We start from the raw sequence: 6,863 nt of genomic DNA on the forward strand, positions 1-6,863 counted from the left end.
TATTTTAAAATTTTACTACATCATTTTGAGAGTAAATTAATGGTGTGTAATTGTTTTTGACTGGTTGTATGTTTTATGTTTTTTATGTGACTTTTTATGTATAACTGTACATGCAAACAGAGCTGCCTATCTTGGCCAGGACAGGACATTTTAATCTCATTGAGTTTTTCTCCTGGTTAAATAAAGGTAATAATAATAATAATTAGCAGAGATATTTTTTATATTATATTTTTAATTTTTTAAGAAACCTTTAGTTTAGGACAATTACAATGTGTTCAGTAAACCAAAAAAAAAAAAAAAAAAGCATTTTTATATTTAGTGTTCCTCCCCGAACTGTCAGCTTTGTGTACTGTTACACCCCTATTATTAATGCAATCTTAAAATCAAAAGTTGGATATATGTTAATTATTTAATGCATTGTTAACTTGCATGAACAATGACTATAAATTTAATTAACTAGCTTTTAACTATAATTTATTAAGCAAGGTCAACAACTATTAATAAACACTATAAAAAATTAAATAAAATAAATAAATAAAAAGAAATCACTGTTAGATCATGTCGGCCAATACATTAAATAACGTTAACAAATTAGATCTTATTGTAAAGTGTTACTAAACTTATAAGCTCTTAAACCTTTACTAGCACCAAAATTAGGACCAAAATGTTTATTCTAAAATCTTATTCCAGCATTACAGTGAAAGAAAAAGAAAAAAAAAAGAACTCCAAAGGCACACAAAATTGTTTGTCACCAACTATTTTCAAGTTGTTTGGAAAGTGCTGTTTATGTCAATGTCCCAGAAGCTCTCCATCAGTAGGAAACTGGCGCACCATCTCTCCACAGTAGATGTGAATGGACATGTTCCAAAGAGGCAGGAAAGCAAAAAAATATATACCTTGAGGAAAGAAAAAGAAAATGCAAAGAAAAAACTTGTTTATAAAACAGATCTATCCATTATTATAATTGGCTCAATTAAATTAAAACGATAGATGTACAGTTGTGCTCCAAAGTTTATATTCACACAGCAGTATCTGTATGAAAAAAAGAAGAACAAAAAAGAAATCATAAAAATGAGCATGTTGTCTCTTTTTTATCTAGTACTGCCCTGATGAAGCAGTTTATTCTGCATGGTGTGTGTACGCTTTTGACCACAACTGCATCCCCTATGTGATGAATTACCTCAGTCGTCAGGGTAGAATGATTGGAGAGGTTCCTTCACGTATCCCACTGAGCACATCATCTTCACTGACACTGGACTTTAAAAATAGAGAACATTTTAATAATGGTTTTTATTCCTACTTTACAGGGAATTAAACATAACTTAAATATAGATAAATAACCCAAGACCAGTGTAAATTGAGAAAAGTATTCTTGCATTTTTCCTCATCTTGCCTTGCAAGTTTCAGCTTACCTCGCCCATCTCCATGAAGGATGTTCCTGTATTTACCACGCCTGGCACAGCAATGCTGCGGCTCCTTTCCTTTGGGTGTGTGGCCTGTAAAATATATAATGATTAGGGGATCTGTAAATGCACAAGTGGGAATGTATTACTTACAAATGGACAAGATACAAAGCATTTAAAAGCGAAAGACTTGATAGCAATGTTTTAGCTTGTGTGACCAGTGTCATGGCTGGGCATAAATTCATAATTAACATTAACTTGACCTCATCAAGATGGCTCTGTAATTCCACACAGCTTGCACTGGATCTCCAATAACACATCTGTATTGATCCTACAAAATAAAATAATATAAGCACAAAATATTAAAAACACAAATAGTACTTTAACATCTTACTCTCCAAATGCAAAAAGAAAAGAACATATTAAAATCATTATTTCATTACTGGTTGTTATAAGTTAATATATGGAATACATGTATAAAACGTTAAGTGTCTTCTGTCCATTTAAAAAGTAGGAGTTTGATTAAAATATTGTATTTACAGCAGGCAAATTCATTGAACATGCCCACACCGGCGATCACATTCCGATTTAAGAAATTATTATAATGCAATCTTAGATACATGAATATGAATAATACAATCTTAGATACATAGGAAACATGATTAACGTTAATTCACCTCCCGAGTCCATAGTGCGTCTATCCTATCTGCGATTAAACTAAATAACTGCACCGTAATAGAGAGCTACCATGTTACGGTGAAAATGTAAAATCAAGAGAGCTTATATCAAGATATACTTACTTGACTCGTTATTTGTAGCATATAACGTCTCATCTGTAATGATCCAAACGGTTTGCTCCTCTGTTGTCTGTTGTCCTTCAGCTTCATTACGCATCGCGATGACGCAAACATGGCAGACCGCGCATTTTTCAAAATCATGACGTAGTATTTTTGGCGCATGCGCATTGAAATATTAAGTATAAATATAAAATAAGATATTTCGTGCATTAAATGTTGATTATAAATGACGTATTAATTATCCCTTTCTCTTCAGGTTGTTCTAACACACTGTGTAGTTGGACTGTATTTCAGAGAACTTGACTCATTCACCTAACTAAAAGTCAATCATGTTTAGAGTCTGATTAAAATGAAATGTAGCCTATTTTAACAGAATTTTAATGCAAATTAATTTGGTTTAGATTTGTTCAACTTTTTCTTGCAATTAATGCAATTAAATGTGTGTTTAATCGCCATACAACAACATAATATTTAAAGTAGGTTATTCTGTACACAGATGTAAAGTAGCCTACAGTAAATTAGACAACTCCTCTCATAAAGATTGACAATGTCAAATTATGTAGAAAACTGACACTTGTAGTTGAGTTCATATGAGCTAGTTATAACATTTCAACAGTATGTTGTACTGGAGTGTAAGCGAGTGAAATTTTGAAGAAAAATAAATTAACCAATGTAAATTTGGACAACTCATTTTTTTTTTAAATCATTTATTTTCCATGTGCTTTGTCATTAGTAAAATAAGTGCACTTTATGAAACAAACTCATAATTAAAATGGTTTAAGTAAATTTAGGTGTAGACATTATTACAAGGTGCATTTTTAAAAAGTGCACTTAAGTGTGTTTATAAATATTGTCATACAAGTGTACTTTCTGTAAGTGAAAATTAATTAGATATTATTACAAAGCGCACTTATTAAAAGTGCACTAAAGTGGGTTTGTAAATATTGTCATGAAAGTGTACTTTTTTAAAGTACAAATTAATTGTATATTATTACAAAGTGCACTTATTATAATGTACTAAAGTGTGTTTATAAATATTGTCATGAAAGTGTACTTTTTAAAGTACAAATTAATTAGATATTATTTTAAAGTGCACTTATTAAAAGTGCACTAAAGTGTGTTTATAAATATTGTCATGAAAGTGTACTTTTTAAAGTACAAATTAATTAGATATTATTTTAAAGTGCACTTATTAAAAGTGCACTAAAGTGTGTTTATAAATATCGTCATGAAAGTGTACTTTGTTAAAGTACAAATTAATTAGATATTATTATAAAGTGCACTTATTAAAAGTGCACTAAAGTGTGTTTATAAATATCGTCATGAAAGTGTACTTTTTTAAAGTACAAATTAATTATATATTATTACAAAGTACACTTATTAGAAGTACACTAAAGTGTGTTTATAAATATTGTCATGAAAGTGTACTTTTTAAAAATACAAATTAATTCGATATTATTACAAAGTGAATTTTAAAAAAGTGTACTTAAATGTGTTTAGAAATATTGTCATTAAAGTGTATTCTCTTTAAGTACACTTAAGTGGCACTTAATTTTAATTATATCATATTATCTACAAGTGCAGTTTTTAAAAAATATACTTTAAATGTATTAAGTGCACAAAAAATACACTTTCAATACAATTAAGCACACTTCTTTTTCACAAGGGGTGATACGGCGCGTCAGTGAGAGACCGTCTGATCAGTGATCAAGCGATCTAAAGGAGCTTGTTGGTTCGCTGAGCGTTTCCCATACAAACTGTTGGTTCGCTGGGCGTTACACACACACAAATACACATCACTGAGAGCTCACACAGGCTTGCAGAACGAACTGTGTGGAGCCGCGGTCATCTCCCTGAGTGCTTCAGCACACTAAAAGAGCAGCTTTCCATTCACAAAAGAGCAACACGGTTTGACCCTGCGTCTTTTTCAAGATGTTATTCAAACCGTGTATTCCTGGTATGCAACTGTTTCCTGTCCTCTTTGACGGCCACGAGCGCATGTAAGATTGCGATCGTGGGTGATTCATGTTCTGGTAAAAGAACATGGTCACGTCGGCGCGTTGTTCGTCTCCCCCTTCTCATAAAGGGCTCGAGTGTTCAGCGCGCCGTGTGCCGTCGAGCGGCCGGCTGACAGCGGTGGTTGTCACAACAACCGGCGCGCGTCAGTCGGCGCTCTTGATGCGCGGTCGAGACTATGAAACCTCAGATGGGGTCGAGTCCCTTCGCCTATACCCCGATCTAGTTCATTTCTAGTGTTACTGGAAAAGGGCTACTTTGGCTGATAAGCGCTGGTGGCCTGAGGATTACAGTGGGGATTCCCCGCCGGGTAAATCCCCTCGGGCCCCCACTCCTCTATCGCATCAAAAGCATGCTGAGACTCTGTTCGTGGGTGGTACGGATTCTCTCATGAGAACACGACCACGTCAGGGCATTGTTCGCCTTGCCTTCTTCATAGAGGCTTGAGCGCTCAGTGCGCTGTGCCTGTGTGCCGTTCTGACGGCCACGTTCACTGTCTCGCATGCCTGCTGGTAGTTGAAGGTGGAATCGCTGATCCTAAAGAGAAAAGGGCTTAGTGTTTCATTTTTGGCTCTGGCAGAGGACAGATGTCAATTGCTGCATCGGAGAGAGGGAATATGGAGGGTCAAAAGGGCCAAAAATGAGACAAAAAAAAAAAAAAAGTATGATTGTTTTCCCTCTCTCACTGCCCTCTGCCCTGCACGCACGAGGGTAGTCCCAGCCCAGGGGTTGTGCAGGAACTGCGTGCGGTGTTGGACCTCGCCCTATGGGCGACGAAAATCACTGCACGCTCCCTGGGTCAGGCGATGTCCACACTAGTGGTCCAGGAATAGGGGGCTAACCTGGCAGATATGCACGAGAAAAGCCTGTCTGTCGGGCTGGCCTCCTCGGCGACACCATCGAGAACTTTGCCCAGCAATTCTTGGTGGCCCAAAAGCAGACGGAGGCGTTGCACCAGGGTGCCGACGACCAGCTGCTCGGTTGTCGGTCGCAGCGCTCTGCCGGCTCGTCGCCGAGGGCATCCCCTCCTGCGTCCGCCTCCACCCTGCTAGAGCCGAGCAGCAGCCTCCACTGGAGGAGCAGGGTGCCGGACGCGAGGGACGCCCAACCCGTCCAGGGCCCGCTAACCGGCAGGCAAGCGCAAGGGGACGCGGCCCTGAGACGGGCCGGCTAGGGAGAACAGGAGCTGCTCGGGGGAGACGATGTTCGCATCCCTCCCCCACCCCCCCGGAGGAGGACCGGGGGGCCCTGACTGGTTTCGGTTCTGCCACTGGCTCTCCGGAGTCCAGCGGTACCCACATTTTAAGAGCAGCTTCCTCTCTCTCTGGGCCCCAAGAGGGTCAGGTTGGCAGTGTGCGACGCCCACGGGCCTTGTCACTCCTTTCCTACCCTCCCGTCGCCAGGGGGCAGTTGTGTGGGCCTCGAGGACGCCCCCGGGCCTTCTCACCCACACACTTCCTCTCTCGTGAGCACTCAGTCAACACTCCGGGCCGCCCACGGGCCTCCCGGGTCGGGGCTGAGTGCTTCACTTCCCTGCCTCCGGGCAGTGGGCAGCAGAGTGGGCTCCGAGGACGCTTCCGGACCTTCTCACTCACTCTCTGTCCAAACCAGGAGTGCTCAGGCAACACTTCGGGCCGCCTCCGGGCCTCCCGAGTCGGGCCAGAGTACGGCTACGCGATTCAGTTCGCACGCCGGCCGCCCAATTACAGGGGCATCCTCTTCACCTCCGTGCGAGGCAGCGATGCTCATGTCTTGAGGTCAGAGATCGAGGTCCTACTGGCGAAGGACTAGATCGAGCCGGTTCCTCCAGCCGATATGAAGACGGGGTTCTACAGCCCCTACTTCATTGTGCCCAAGAAAGGGGCGGGTGACGACCAATCCTGGACCTGCGAGTTCTGAATCGGGCCCTGCTCAAGCTCCCGTTCAGAATGTTGACGCAGAAACGCATTTTTCAATGCATCCGTCCCCAGGATTGGTTTGCAGCGATCGACCTGAAGGATGCGTACTTCCGTGTGTCTTTCTCCCTCAACACAGACCGTTCCTACGTTTGGCGTTCGAGGGGAAAGCATATCAGTACAAGGTCCTGCCCTTCGGGTTGTCCCTGTCGCCCCGCGTCTTTACGAAGGTCGCGGAGGCAGCCATTGTTCCGCTCAGAGAACGCGGCGTTCGGATTTTCAACTACCTCGACGATTGGCTGATCCTAGCCCAGTCGAAGGACCAGTTGTGCGAACACAGGGACCTGGTGCTCAGTCACCTCAGCCAGTTGGGCCTTCGGGTCAACCGAGAGAAGAGCAAACTCTGTCCTACACAGAGGATCTCTTATCTCGGTATGGAGCTGGACTCGGTCAACCGGACTGCGTGCCTCACCGAGGAGCGAGTCCAGTCGGTGTTGAACTGCTTGAATATGTTCAAGAGCAGGACAGCGGTCCCACTGAAATTCTTTCAGAGGCTCCTGGGTTATATGGCATCTGCAGCCGCGGTCACGGCGCTCGGATTGCTTCATATGAGACCGCTTCAACGCTGGCTCAATGGCCGAGTCCCGAGGTGGGCGTGGCAGAGCGGTCAGTACCGGGTCCCAGTGACTCCTTACTGCCACCAAACCTTCAGCCCGTGGTCCAACACTTCGTTTCTCCGGGCTGGGGTGCCC

The 6,863-nt window shown here is 42.1% G+C and overlaps 1 long non-coding RNA gene across 1 annotated transcript; it reads right to left on the reverse strand.

Annotated features, from left to right (window-relative positions):
- Positions 1-330: 330 nt before the first annotated feature.
- LOC137088906 (uncharacterized) lies at positions 331-2,781 on the reverse strand. The gene is made up of 4 exons (XR_010907601.1): positions 2,204-2,781; positions 1,413-1,734; positions 1,181-1,257; positions 331-896 (listed from the first exon to the last, which is right to left on the reverse strand). It is a non-coding gene; the product is annotated as an uncharacterized lncRNA (long non-coding RNA).
- Between the last annotated feature and the right edge of the window lie 4,082 nt (positions 2,782-6,863).

This window comes from Pseudorasbora parva, chromosome 9 (genome assembly GCF_024679245.1).
Source record: "Pseudorasbora parva isolate DD20220531a chromosome 9, ASM2467924v1, whole genome shotgun sequence".
In the NCBI taxonomy this organism is placed as follows: Eukaryota; Metazoa; Chordata; class Actinopteri; order Cypriniformes; family Gobionidae; genus Pseudorasbora; species Pseudorasbora parva.